General features: G+C 52.4%; 1 long non-coding RNA gene across 2 annotated transcripts; it reads left to right on the forward strand.

Annotated features, from left to right (window-relative positions):
• The first annotated feature begins 969 nt into the window (after nt 1-969).
• LOC109256826 (uncharacterized) lies at nt 970-8,072 on the forward strand. Of its 2 annotated transcripts, XR_002075788.2 has the most exons (3): nt 970-2,809; nt 4,634-4,685; nt 4,800-8,072. It is a non-coding gene; the product is annotated as an uncharacterized LOC109256826 (long non-coding RNA). The 2 variants fall into 2 exon arrangements; XR_008420837.1 differs by having other exon boundaries at nt 4,634-8,072.
• The last annotated feature ends 6,642 nt before the right edge of the window (nt 8,073-14,714 follow it).

Below are 14,714 nucleotides of genomic sequence, written 5' to 3' on the forward strand. Positions count from 1 at the left end.
AAGATTTTTAAATGATGAAATAAAATTTAAAATGAGTACTCTCATTTAAAATAAGAGGGATGCCTGGGTGGCTCAGTCGGTTGAGCGTCTGACTTCGGCTCAGGTCATGATCTTGCAGTCCACGGCCTGTGGGTTCGAGCCCCGCGTCGGGCTCTGTGCTAACAGCTCAGAGCCTGGAGCCTGCTTCAGATTCTGTGTCTCCCCCTCTCTGCCCCTCCCCCACTTGTGCTGTGTGTGTCTCTCTCTCAGAATAATAAACAAAGATTTTTTTAAAAAATGAGTATTGGAGAGCATCAGAACAGAAGGCAAATGAAGGCAGGAAAAGAAGAAAAGATGTTGTCAGGAGTAGGGTCAGAATAAGAGGTATATGTGGGGGGTGGGGGAAGGGAACCTGCCTCTGCTAGGAGAGGTCACAGAAGGGTCATGGGAGAGTGCCTGACAAGATCAAGGAGATGGCCAGGGAATGGGGCTCAGGGGAGCTGGGACAAGGCTATGTCCCAAACACTCTAAGGTGGTGCTTCTCACCCTGCAGAGTGGGTTTAAATACAGATTCTGAGGCCCAATCCTTAGAACCTGGATTTTTAACAAGCTTCCCAGGTTCTGATTCTGAAAGAGATGATCTCTGAACCACATTCTGAAGTGACTTTATAGCCCATAAGCCGGTGCCAGCTTCCAGGCAGGATATTCAGAGGGGAAGAACAAGCAAGAGGGAAACGTCTTGAATAAGTGAATGGCTCTCGAAGTCCCAGGAAGCTTCTAGAAAAGGGAAAGGGATACAGTGTGACTTGGGAGCTTTCCAATAGTTGGGATACTTTATTTCCACACAGAACCAGCCTCTGCCCTGAGTTCAGATATCTCTTCGTAGGTCTCAGCTCTCAGCAATATTACCGGTTCTAGGAACCTGCCCCCATCAAAGGGACTCCAACCCTTCCCTGGCCACTGCTGATTGGACTGGGCTGGCCACCTGACTCAGGCTGGATTAATCCATTTTCTCTGCCAGGAAATCAGACAGAGGTAAGGGGTCTTTGATACTGTGTCCCTTGATGGCTGTTTTCCAACGGCAACTGGCCACAGAGCCCTGCTGCTGACCTTCAGGATTGCCTGGTCCCTGCCCTTCCTGGATCCTGGCTCTTCAGCTTCCCTCCATCTTGTGACACACTCTGGCATCCTCCTACTGAATTCCACCTTTGGTTGAATTGGCTTCTGCCCCTGGCCTCCAAAAGCACCTTCACTACTACAGACTGGCCGAGGGAGTTGGGATCGGAGTTAGTGTGTCGAAGGTTGTCCCTGTGATTCCAAATTGGGCCGTCCCTAAGAAATGGGCCCATCTGGTCAGTTTCCTAAAGAAACCATGAGATGCCAAGGCTGAAGCTGTCGTTTGTTGAAAGAGCTGTGGCAGCCTGTGGCAGCCTGGGAGAGACACTTTGTGCTGCAGCTGGCACTCGCCCCTGAGATGCCGGAAGCTCATCAGTGAGGGGGCATAGGAAGAAGCGAGCTAAGGGGAGGCTGGCGGGGGCCTGCACGGGGCATCACCCTCATTCCTCATTGGACAGAGCCCGTTAGGGGATCAAAGAGATGTTCAAGATCACTCCCATAGTTCTGGGAGGCAGGGAAACTTCAGTGAATGAGATTCCTGTTTCTGGAAATTTACCTGAAGGCTGGTGTGGTAGGTGAGACAGCCCCCTGCAATCCCTGCCCCTGGTGGTCAGGTCCCGGTGTAGTCTCCTCCCATGTTAACTAGGGCTGACCTGGGCGACCAGTAGGATATGGCATGTGGTTCTTGAGGCTATGTCATAAAAGACCTCATAGCTTCAGCCTTCTCTTCTGGATCACTCACTGTGGGGAAGCCAGTCACCAGCCCTACAGAGAGGCCCACGAGGTGAGGAACTCAGGTCACCTGCCAAGCATCAGCACCCGCTTGTCAACCAGGTGAGTGAGCCACCTCCCAGGCAAGCCTTCAAGCGCCTGCAATCCCAACGGGCATCTTGACCACAACTTCATGCGAGACCCTGGGTCAGAGCCCCCACAGAATCCGTGAGACAATAAATGTCTGTTGTTTTCAGCTGCTAAGTCTGGGGGCGATCTAGCAATAGACGACTAATAATGGAGGATGAGTATGTGCTGGCTCGGAACTTTCCAGAAAACGTCACAAAGGGGACTACGGGATAAAACTTGCATCAAGGGGACCTCGGGCACCAAAGGCAGCCGTGGGGATTCCCTGACTTCTATATCAGGGAGAAGGGGAAGGGAAACCCCTTTGGCAATTGAGGGAATGGAGCCCAGACCATTGGAAATAGCTGCTAACGCCCGTGTTCTTTTAGGGTATGTCCGGCTTCATCACCATGACAGACAAAATAAGTTTAACAGAAAATATCGGGATTGCTGAGTGCCCCTCCTCGGGATAGTAAGAGACCCACCTCTTCTCCTGAGTCTACCAGTCCAGTGGACGCCATCCTGTTTTGCTTGGTAAAAGAAGAAACCAGAAAATCTGGTCTAGACCACTGAGGGGGGCCGTTCTCACCCGCACAGCCTCTCCCAAACCACAAGTTCCAACAGTTTCTCAGAGCGGACCTGAGGAAATGAAATACGGCCTGCACAAAACACCCAGGGGTCTGTCCTGAAGGAACAACTCAGGGACGTCCCGATTTGTTAGAGCAAAGCTGTCCAGACCATTGATCCAAGCTGCCCCCCTGGGATGCTGAGTCAGCCTGTGTGCTTCCCCGGGAAAGACAGGGAGACTCAAGGTTGGGCTAACAGCTCAGGGACTTCTCATGGCCTGTCCGGGCTTGTCCACTTCCCTCTGGGAAAGGTAGGCCCCCGAGGGTTTCCTGATTCTTCCTCCCTTTCCTGCCTTCTCCTCTCCATCCCATCTCTACTTCATGCCCACCACATCTCACTGCCTGCAGCCCCAAGGTACTCAGACACCAGCGCCTTTCACCCCAGGATCCACTCCCAGGTCGTTCCACTCTTTTCTCCCAAAGATTCTTCTTCCGGGAAACTCCTGAGGGACCTGACAACAGCATTTGGTGACCTCTGTCCTGCTGATGTCACAGTCTTGATGTGGGGGCCCCTACCCTAACTCACTCCCCAGGAGGAAGGTTTTCTCCCACAAGCCTGGACCCAGCATACAGGGAAGGGCCAAGGGGCTAGGGTAGGACCCTCTTGGGAACCATGGCTGAGGCCCCAGTAGGACAGATGCGCCCTCTGGTGGCCCCATGCCACAGCCCCACCACCACTCTTATGCCCCAGCACAGACCTCATTCGCGATCTCACGGCCTTTAGGACCCTGCCCGCCCACCCTCCACCCTGTGCTGACTGCCCCTTTACAATGCAGAGGTCTCAGCTGAGGAGGGAAGTGAGGTCACTCCAGAGTTCCTTGTCTGCTGAGTCGTGTGGCACTGAGTTTGTAGTCATTGTCACTACATTCTGAAGAAGTTTTGAGACCCAGGAGAAGGGCTAGAGAGGTACCTTTTATGCTGCAGGCCTCTGTGAGTATGATCGTATAGGAAGGCCAGGGAGGGGCGCCTGCCTGGGTGGCTCAGTCGGTTGAGCATCTGACTTTTGATTTGGGCTCAGGTCATGATCCCAGGGTCATGAGATCTAGCCCCGTGTCCAGCTCCATGCTGAGTGTGGAGCCTGCTTAGGATTCTCTCTCCCTCTTTCCCTCTCCCCTGCTTGCAAAAAAAAAAAAAAAAAAAGTTTAAAATTTTAAGGAAGGCCAGGGAAATGAGGTGGCATCTCAGCCATCCTTGGGCCTTGAGGGATGGAGGCACAGCCTTGCCACACAGCCAGAGCCAGAAGAGGAGGAGTCTGCTCTCTCCTTGGAAAATGGGAATAATAAGATCTTAAAAGGAGATTATAGAAGTAAAGCCTTTTATTCAACCTCTGATGAGGTGAATTTTCCAGGGGGAGTGAGCACACGGGTAGCCAGGGCAGGAATGGGGTGGGGTGAGATTTCAGAATTGCAGGTGGCTCCAAATCCTGGCAGCAAAGCCAGGCAAGCGAAGACAAGGACTGATTGCGGCATGTAAGTTTCTGTCTGGAGAACTCAGGAACGTGACCTGTGGGCCTGGGCACATGTTTGTCAAATGAAAAAAGAAAAAAAAAAGACTGAATCAGTGAATGACTAAACCAACAACCCCAGGTGGAAATGGCCCTCTGAAATCCTGAAATCCTGAAGCGTGAAGACCAGTAATGGTGGAAAATTGGGAGCCGCCCCTCAGTTCCCAGCTCCAGAATTCCCTATGGTGCTGCTGAGAATTCACCTCAGCGCCACCTGCTGGTGGGAACTGACAGTGACCAGCTCCTGCTAGGCGGGGAAGTCTGTCACCTGGGTGAGGAAGGGAATGGTGGAGGGTGGGACCAGCGTCTCCCCAGGAACAGCTGCTCCCTAATTTATCCTGATCTTCCCGAGGGTCAGTCAAGAAAACACATCAAAGGCTTGGAAAAGGCATGAGAGATTCTTGCGTGTCCTTTGAGAGAAGGTCTGGGGGTCGGCTACAGGTCCTCTGACGATCATCTGATTCTTTAGGGTTGTGTGATATTATTGATTATTTGATTGACTTTATAACTCTGTAGGGATAGAGACAATTTGTAGGAAACAGATAATCATGGAAATGATTGCTTCCCACAGCAAGCAAATGAGTCCTGTTCACAGCACACAGAAGTTTTGCCCGGTAGAAAAGGTAAGTACCTGAAATCGAATCCTCATTCGAGCTTGTCTTAACGTTTTGCTTGTTTCTTGTCAGTTAATGAGCTAAAGAAAACCTCTGACACGTGTTCACTTGTTTTTATTGTAGAGACTCATGATTTTACCTTTCTGAGAATTATATCTGAGCAGATCGCTGGTCCCCAAGGAATCTACAAAGTCTCTCGCACCATCCATCCCTCCTGCCCCCCAATCTGTTCAGGTGGCACCAGCAGCTGGATCCTCTGGGTCGCCACTGTGCCCAGAACAGACTTCGAGGACAAGCTGCCCGTGTGTGCTTCTCTGCCAGCGTCTCCCTCCAGACTGCCAGCTCCCGACGGCAGGGGCCAGGTCTGATTCTTGCTGGATCTGCAGAGCTCAGTAGATGCTGTTGAGTGAATTTATGAATATACTTGGTTTGGACCACACCTCACTGCTGGTGAAGGAGCCTGGTGTATGGGAAGGGCAATTCATTCACGTGGCCTCTGAGCCTCAGTTTTTGCATCTGCGAAATGAGGATATTTCCTATGTGCTGATGGGAAGGATGTCAAGTAACTGCTCCATAGTTTCCATTTTCTTCTTTTAATTTCTATCGCCACCTCCCACCCCACCCCCCAGGATAGTATGAACAGGAACAGGGTCATTTCCTCTGGCTCTCCACCCTGCAAGGCCCACAGAAAGTGTCCAGTGATGTACTGCCACCCGGTTCATAAATGAGAAGGGGCCAGGGTGCCCACAGCCGGCGGACAAGCAGCAGGATCTATACTCAGCAGAAGCCTTGCACTCCAATGCTGGGGGGTTGAGGGCAAAGGGAAGGCTGGAGACCCTAACACGAACAGGAACCCCAAGGGAATAACTGAAGGGAGAGAATGGCTGGAAGAGGCTGGATTTCAAGAAGCCACAAGTCCCGGCCCCAGCCCCAGGAACGCACCTGCTTCTCTGGCCCCTCCTTCCCCAAACAGCATCATCGGCTGAGAAAGCAGACTTCTGAATTCCTGGGGTTCGGGCGCCATCTCGTGGCCATTTCTGAAACTGCCCATCCCGGCTGAGCAGAGCCCAGAGGCCCAAGAGCAACGGGAACCAGGCCAACACTCCTCCAACTTTCCTGGCCCCCACCCTCTTCATCCTCACCTTCTCCCTTCCATTTATTGAGCACTGAATATATTCCAGTTTCCGTGTTCAGCCCCTTTCAGGACTTTAGCACGTTTAATTCTTGGAACAAAAAAGGCAGGTAATACTAGTACCATTTTACAGATGATGAAACCGAGGCACAGAGAGGAAAAGGAGGTTTCCCAAGGCTGTACAGCGAAGGAAGTGGGCTAGAAGAGCTCCTCTCTGTACAGGAGAGGGGACAGTGAGGCATTTGATCCTGCTGCTTAGGAGACAGTTGGCTTTGCGGTCCTTTAGCTCTAATTCAAATACATTTTTGGTGCTGACTCTGTGCCAGACCCTGCACTGGGTGCAGTTACCGGGGTCCAGTAACCCCCTCGGTCCCTATTAACCCCCTCCATGGCACTTATCACTGTATGGTCTGATTTCCGTCTTAAGTGTCCATCTCCCACCGAAACTGTGGGCTTCCTGAGACGTAGGGACCTATAGTCTGTTTTCTTTGCTGCTGCATCTCTAAAACTCCGAATTGATCGCAGAACACAGAGTCGGTGCTCCATTAACATTTGTGAATGACCTAACAAATCAGTGAATGAGTACAATTAAAACAAAACAAAACAAAACAAAACAAAAAAACGACTAGGGGCACCTGGCTGGCTTGGTGAGAAGAGCATGCGACTCTTGATCTTGGGGTCATGAGTTCGAGTCCCACACTGGGGGTAGAGATGACTCAAAAATAAAATCTTTTAAAAACGTAAAAGAACTAGAAGAGCTAAAAAGAAAACAAAACCCACCAACTAGTCTCTGCCGTCAAGGCACTGACAGTCTAGTGTGGAAGGCAGATTGGTAAAGGGCAGGTGTGGTTCCTGTCCCCACCCCTCCCCCTCCTCCCCCCCCCAACCCCCGCCTTCCCTCATTGCTTTCCCAGAGGGAGCTTCAGGAGCCCAGAAAAGGCTCCTAACGTAGCCCTGCCCTGAGCCCCGAGGACGAGGCAGCAGAGCTGAGACTCACACAGGAAGGAAGGGAAAAGGCGCTACAGGTAGAGACCACAGGGCGAGCAAGTGCCTGGAGAGGAGAGCCCGCCTGCCCGGAGCCTGCTTGCCCTGTGCGCACTGTGAACTCCAAGCCTCCAGGAGGACCGTCAGGGGAAGGGGAGAGGCCAGCGGGGAATTCACCCAGCTAGCCACTTCAGACAAATCCCTCCCTCCACTCGGCCTCATATTCCTCCTCCCCAAAATGGGAACGAGGCGAGGATGAAATGAGACACAGGGCTGGCACACAGAAGGGAAGCTTAGGTCCCCCAATGGCTTGCCCCACAACCCCAGATGCACTTCAGGGGCATGGCCTGGGGCGGGGCGGGCAGTAGCTGAGCTCCAGAGGCCACCAGGAAGTAGCCTGAGACTCAGCGCTGGAGGGGGGAAGCACAGCGCCTTCTGCTTTAAATCAGCGCCTCAGAGGTGGCAGCACAAGGAGGTCCCTGGGCCCGAGCACCCAACCCCACGAGACAGCAGGTCCGCCCTGTGATGAATGCACGGGCACCAGGTCGAGGAGGAACCAGGCCGGGCCTCACAGAGAGGGCACGGGATAGAGACCCTCGGAGGAGCCAATAATCCATTCTTGTTTATTAAGCACCTTCTATGTTCCAGCTATTAGAAACCCTGGCAAAGCAGCAGACGGTAAGCCAATGTAGTGTGTGTGCGTGGTGGTGTTGAAAATTTCTTCTAGGGAGAAAAATAAACACAGGAAGGGGAATAGGGACTGTGGGGGTGGTTGGCAATTTTAAATAGAATGGTGCCGGAGAGCCTCCAGAGAAGAGACCTTCAAATAGAGACCAGAAGATGTGGTATGGGAGGAAGCCATGAGGATATCTAAGGGAGGAGGGTCCGGGGCTGAGGGGAAAGCAAGTGCAAATGCCCTGGGGCAACATCGTGCCTGCTGTGGTTCAAGGAGCAGTAAAGAAACCAGAGAGGGGACTGAGGGGGCAGAGGTAGGGGCCGGATGGTGTAGGGCCGTCTAGACCACTGGGAAGCCCAAATGAGCGTCTAACATGTAGCGACAGAGGTACACGATGGGAGAAAAGCACAGACCCGCTCATTAGGCAACTCTAAACTTGTGTCTCATTACCCAGCCACACCTCCCGCAGTGCGCTATGAATTAATATTTTCTATAAATCCTGTAATTATCCTGTGAATAGCACAATTATATTGCATTGTATTTTGTGTGTTAAAAGCACTCATTTGTTAAATGTAAACATTTAAAATATACCACATATTATGCAGCTCTTCTTACTTTTTATTTAATCAACTGGAAGCCTCAAATTGGAAACAGTGGGGGGCCTTTTCTTGACCCTCAAGAGTTCCCTGGAGGCAGGTCTGCTGCCTCACTCAGCCACACCCTCACCTACACGCGCTCATCATTCACCCGCAGTGCCCAGCCAGAACCCAGGGCTGGGAGACAGAGACCACCTCAGGGTGGCCTCAGACAGGTCCCTGCACTGTCTTCTACAGCTGCCCCAACTCGCCTAGCTCTTGACATTTTACAGACAGCGTCCCTATCCTCATGGACCTTCACTACAAAATGGGCAGGGATTAGTGTGTCCATTTTACAGGCGGAAACACTGAGGCTCTGAGAGGTGCCTGCTCAAAGTGACTGAGGACAGAGCAGAGTCTGGAGGAGGCAAGGTGGTGATGGGGAAGGCTTGGAAGTTTAAAGGTGAGGAGAGGAGCAGAAGGGTGTCGCCGCTAACCCTCTGGTGGACCGGACCTCAGACAGACCTGGGTTTGAACCTTGAATCCCAGCCCCACCATTTATTTACCTTGGGTAAATTCCTTAAATTTCCCTGAGCCTCGGTTTCCAAATCTTTACAATGGGACTAATGATAGTACTCACCCCGAGACCTTGTTGTGCAGATTCAGTGAGGGAACACGGACGAAAAGGCTGTTATTACTGCTGTTTTCAATCATACCAAGTGCTGGGGTTTAGAGGTGGGGTGGGTGGGGAGTAGGGCTGCTCAGTCCATACCCCACCCAGCCGTAGCCACGTGCTGGTAGCCTCCTGCTGGGTTGCTTCCCCTGCCCGTGTGGACAACAGTCATTGTACAACAATCACAGTCCACCCTTTCCCATCACTCCTGCTTTGTAGTTTACAAAGTGCTTTCATCCGCTCATTCAACCTTTACTGAGTGCCTCCTGCATAAACCAGCCCAGGGCTGGCTCCTGGGTGTCTCCTGGTGAATGAGGCAGGCATGGTCCCAGAGAGCGGACATCAAGAAGCAGATCGCACAAATGAACATATAGGTAGAAACTGGGTTAAGGGCTAGGTGAGAACAATATAGGCGGCCAGGAGAGAGAATTACAAGGGGCCCTGATTCAGTCTCAGCAAAGCTGCACAGCAGTGGCCAAGGATAGCGCTCGTCCCCATTGCCTCAGGGGAGACCCTGAATTTCAGGACAGGGCAGGCACCTGCCCAAGGGCACCAGTGAGGTGGGGTGAAAGAATCAGCACATCCAGCTGACTCCTCCCACCCAAGCTGGCCCAGGGGAAGGAGAGCTCTGGAGTGAGGGCTGGGGGGGGTGGGGGTGGAGGGAGGGGGGGGTCTGCCAGGACAGGGAGGAAACCTGTGTAGAGTCCTGTGTTTTCTTCATACCTGCTTCACATCTGAGGGGTAGGGGACTGGCTCAGGCCCCTGGGGTCTGAAGGGCAGAGTATACTGTTCCCTGCCTTGGGCACCTGTGCCCACTCTTTGGGCAGAACTGTTCTGAGCTTGGGCTCCAGGGGCTGGGCTGTGAGGAGGGGGAGGGTCTCTCCCCAGGGTGGGGGGCTGTGCCAGGCCGGCTTAGCAGCACGCCCGCCTTGCCGGCAGAGCAGGCTTCGGGTCTGTGCCTGCTCTGAGTTGAGTCCGTTGGAGCTACAGTTGGTAATGACCCCAGAGCCACCAGCCTGGGGGCTCTGCTTCGCCACTTGCAAAGCCCTTGCACAGCTCCTATCTCCTTTGGTGCTCGCCAAAAACCTGGCGAGAGAGAAAAGGCACCGGGCACGGAGCCGAGAGACCAGGGTTCAAGTCCTAGCAAATGCCGTATCTTTATCATTAAGTCATTTAACAAACGTTTGCGAAGCATTTACACTGTATTGGATACAAGGTGAAGTGCAGTAAACAAAACAGACCAGATAAGGTCCCTGTTCTCCTGGATTCAAAAAGATAGAAAGTAATCAAATAATCACATAAAAACCAGGGGTTCGATGCACAGGCGTTGCCCTCTCTCTCTCAGGTGAGGCAACCCACGGGCACTTCCTGTGAGCTCTCTAGGCCCAGCCCATGCCAGAACCATCTCTTATCAGGATTGTTGCCCTACCCTGCAAATGAGGCCTCCAGCTTCCAGACAGTGCCGGAAGCCTCCTGAATGCTCTCCTGAGCCTCCCATCAGCTTTTCACTTGAAATAAAATCCAAACTCCGTCCTGTCCCTTACAAGGCCCTGCGTGACCGGCATCCTGTTAACGTCTCCTGACTCATCTCCTGTCGCTCTGGCCCTCGCTCTTTCCATTCTGGACATACTAGTCCCCTTGTTTCTCAAATCCATGGGCCTCAAGGCCCCTTGCCCTTGCTGTTCCCTCTGCCTGGAATGTTCCACACACAGACTTTTCTGTGGCTTCCTCTCCCACTTCATACAGCTCTCTGAACAGATAGCACCTTCCTTCCTTCCATCCTTTGTCCTTCGCTTTCTTCCAGAATACAGATCAGCACCGCTTAAGTGTTATGTATATGTAATCACCAGTCTCTCCATCCAGAGCAGGCCTGGTACATGTGAGGCACCGAACAAAAGAGTGAACACAGGGGCACCCTGGTGACTCAGTCGGTTAAGCATCTGACTTCGGCTCAGGTCACGATCTCATGGTACGTGGGTTCGAGCCCTGCATCGGGCTCTATGCTGATAGCTCGGAGCCTGGAGCCTGCGTCGGATTCTGTGTCTCCCTCTGTCCGCCCCTCCCCCACTTGTGCTCTGTCTCTCTCTTGAAAATAAACATTAAAAAAAAAAAGTTTAAAAGAGTGAAGACAATTAGGAAGTGGAATAAGGGAATGAAAAATACAAGCAGTCTTACAGATGAGGGGACAGGAGGTCTCAACTCATTGCGGCAGGGTATCAGAAATGGTTCCCTTAGGACCTGGGACAGCCCTTTAGAATTAATCCAAACTGAGGCAGGGTGGCCAAGCCTTTGAACCTCCCTGTTGACTAGTCGTAGGCTGTCCCTGGAGAAAGGGACCTTGTCCCTGACAGAAGGACATTTGGGCGGAAATCTGAAGTGTGGAACAGAGCACTCGGGCGGAGGGAACAGTCTATGTGAAAGCTGAGAGGCCACAGTGTCCCAACAATGGAGCAGCTGACAGGAGAGTGAGGGGGGGTGGGGATCAATGGAGGTGAGTCAGGAGCTCAGTTTGTCCTAGAAATGACAAAGGGCAGCGGCAGGGAGGGAGCCCGAAGCCATGGAGTGGCTGGGTCAGCTTTGAGTCTCCTGGAGACCCTCTGACTGCCCTGTAGAGAAGCAGAGGCAAGAGAGGAGGGGAACCACTTTGGACGCTTTGGTGATTCAGGCATGAGATGATGCTAGGCTTAGGTGGCGGCTCTGGGAATGGAGAGAAGAAGGACAGGAAGTCTGACCTCCCGGAGAATCTCCGGTGGGTCCCAGGCAGAGACTTGCTCATGGCTGGATGGCTGTCTCAGGGTCACGTCTGGGCTCTGGTTCCTTGAAGCATTCTGGGGGAATGAGTGCCCAGGCCTGAAGGGGGTCTGGGTGGTACCCCTGGCATCCATGAGCAGCAACCCCCCCAGAGGGGCTCTCCTGACCCCAGCTTAACTGTGCAAAGTCCAGACCTCTTACAAAGCTCTTTGCGATTTCCCATATTTGTTGGAACTTAAGGCGGGGGTTATGTACGTCCAGGAACCCACTTTGCTCAGCCCCAGCTCTGAGTGTTACTCAGCCTAGTACGCAGAAAGCACTAACTGCTAGATGGCCAGACTAGAATGTGAAGGGAGGAAAAAGGGGGCAAGTCTGGAGGGACTCCCAACTTTCTTTCTGGTTTGCGTCCTCGGCTTAGTTGGGGGCCAAACTGGGAAGGGAAGGTGTAGGATTGGGACATGCCGAGGCCATGGTGTGATTGAGATGCCCAAGCCCTGGGGTCTGGTGCCAACCCTTCGAGGAGCCCCACCATGATGGCGTAAGAGGGAGAAGAGGCCACGGGGATTGCCGGGGGTAGGGGAGCCGGGACGGAATGGAGTCGCAGAATCGAGGGATCGGGCAATGCTGTCAGACACCAAGATCCTAGCAAAGGGGATAAGGACGGAGAAGGAGGGCCCCTCAGGAACATGGCAGGCCTGGGTGAAGCATGCATAAGCTTGGGAGGGGGCCTTGGTGAGGGACCTGAGGCTTGGTAAAAGCACGCAGTCTTGGAGGAAGGGGTGGAGAAAACAAGGCCGTATGGAGAGCAGCGAACGAGGAGGCCTGCCCCGGAGCTCTGACCCCCTCAAGTGCCCAGAAGCTCCCAATTCCACTCTCAGAGCCCAGGGTCAAGATCCCTCCCTCCTCCACTGTGCCTCCTTGAGGTCCCCCTGACAAATATCCCTTGGGTTCCTTCCTGGGAACTGTTGCCTCGGCCCAAATTCAGGTTGGACAACAGGAAGGACTTCCTGGCTGGAAGGGATGGGAGACCCTGGACAAGGTGAATGGGGGCATTTCTGTCCCCAAACGAGGCATCAGATGCAGTGACTTCTGGAGGTCCCTTTCTAATTGCTGGGCCAAAAAAAAAAAAAAAAAAAAAAAAAAAAAAGGCAGAGTGTTTTACAACCTGGACGGGGCAGGAAAGGGAACTTTTTAGAACAGGGAAGAAGCACTTGCTGACAAAGAGCATCAGCATCAATAGCTCAGACTTAAGCTAGACTCCCTGCATTAAAATCCCAGATCTGTCACTAACCAGCTGTGTAACCTTGGGTAACTACTTAACCTCTCTGTGCCTCGGTTTCATCTGTAAAATGGGATCAAAAGTAGTACCCATCTCTTAGGGCTCTTATGAAGCTTGAATAAATCAACTGAAGGGGCACCTGGCTGGCTCAGTTGGTAGATCATGGGATCTCAGGGGTGTGAGTTCAAGCCCCACATTGGGCGTGGAACCTGCTTAAAAGAATAAAACAAATAAACTAAAATGTGTAAGGTGCTCAGAACAGTGCCCGGAACAAAATGAGCCTTATATCAACATTTTAAAGATGAAAGATACTGGTTACTTCCACTCGTGAGCCTCCTGGGTTCTGGGCACTGTGCCAGGTTCTTTATTCACATTACCTCCACTCCCCACATTCCTCTAGAAGATAGTTCTTATAATTCCCATTTTCTAGACGAAGAAACGGAGCCCCAGAAAGGTGAAATCACTTTAAGTTGATCTAGGCTGACTCTAGAGCACTCTTTTTTTTTTTTTTTAAAGATTTTAAGTATGCTCTACACCCAATATGGGGCTCGAACCCATAACCCCAAGATCAAGAGTGGCACACTCCAGTGATTAAGCCAGCCAGGTGCCTCTCTATCAGCCCTCTTAACTATTATACTGTGTTGCTTTTCTCTATGACAAAGGAAGGGGGGGGGGTGGACGAAATGACCTCCTAGAGGCCTATCTTGGATGTTCACACCCATACTCACAGCCGCAGACCCCTCCTGTTTATAAACCATCCTCAGCCTCGTCAGAGCCTAGGAAGATTTTCCTAGTTACACAGGGTAACGAATAGCTCAGAGCTGCAACCATCTCATTAGGCAATTATCTCCCTGAGTGCCACGGCAAGGAAGTGACCTCACTGGTCCCTCGACACCACCCTGCCGCTGGGGATGGAGGTAATGAGGGTAATCACGGTAGTGGTGACAGTGACATTGATGGTGACGTGGTCAAGTGATGGAAAAGCTGATGGCTCAGGTCTTGATGTTGGTGGAGGAGGCGACGGGGCTGGTAACTGACTTGATGGTGGCTGAGGTGATGGCTAATGGTGGTGGTAGATCCCAGCATTGATGGAGAGGTGACAGCAACAGTGGTGACCTATCAGGTAGACCTCAGGGCTGGGTTTCTCTCGGCCTTCATCTGACCCTCCAGATGGGGAGGTTGGAGAGCTAACAACTACATTTCCCTCCCTCCAGCATCTGCCTGTGGAACAAGCTCCACCAATTATTATCTTTTTTGATACAATTTATCGTCAAGTTGGCTAACATACCGTGTGCACAGTGTGCCCTTGGTTTGGGGGGTAGATTCCCAGGACTCATCGCTTACACACAACACCCAGGGCTCATCCCAACAAGTGCCCTCCTCGGTGTCCCTCACCCATTGCTCCCTCTCCCCCGCCTCCCCCGCCACCAGCCCTCAGTTTACAAGCTCCACCAATTAGATTCAGTTGGGCAGGGTTTGGAAAGCTAAAGTGAGGCGCAGTCCTGGGTTTTCTCCTTTGTAAAATAGGACCAAAAATAAAACAGTGCCTGGCACGTGATAAGCACCATGTGAGTGTTAGCTGTTATTGCTGGGGGGAGGGGAGGGTATTTGTATGTTGTTCTTGTTTCCTGCCACCTCTAGGCTGTTCCTGCCGGCCAGCAACGTCATGGGGTTCTTCTGCAGCAGCATTCCAGAATGGACACAAAGCCCAAGATCCAGGTCAGATGAAGGGCGGGACCAAGGAAGTGCTAGCATTGGACAGACCGGGCCCCACTCCACGACACTCAGACTTGATTGTCACCATCAGACACCACACTGACCACTGCTACCACCTTTCTGAGCGAGTTCTAAGCCCTCCTGTCTTTGTATCCCTCACTTGACATTCAAAGTCCTGGGCTGGAGCATCCACATGGCTGAGCCCAGGTTGCGTGTCCCCGTCCTACCTGCCAGGGGTGCGAGGAGGGGTCA

This window comes from Panthera pardus, unplaced genomic scaffold (genome assembly GCF_024362965.1).
Source record: "Panthera pardus isolate Hobbes unplaced genomic scaffold, ASM2436296v1 HiC_scaffold_11, whole genome shotgun sequence".
NCBI lineage: Eukaryota > Metazoa > Chordata > Mammalia > Carnivora > Felidae > Panthera > Panthera pardus.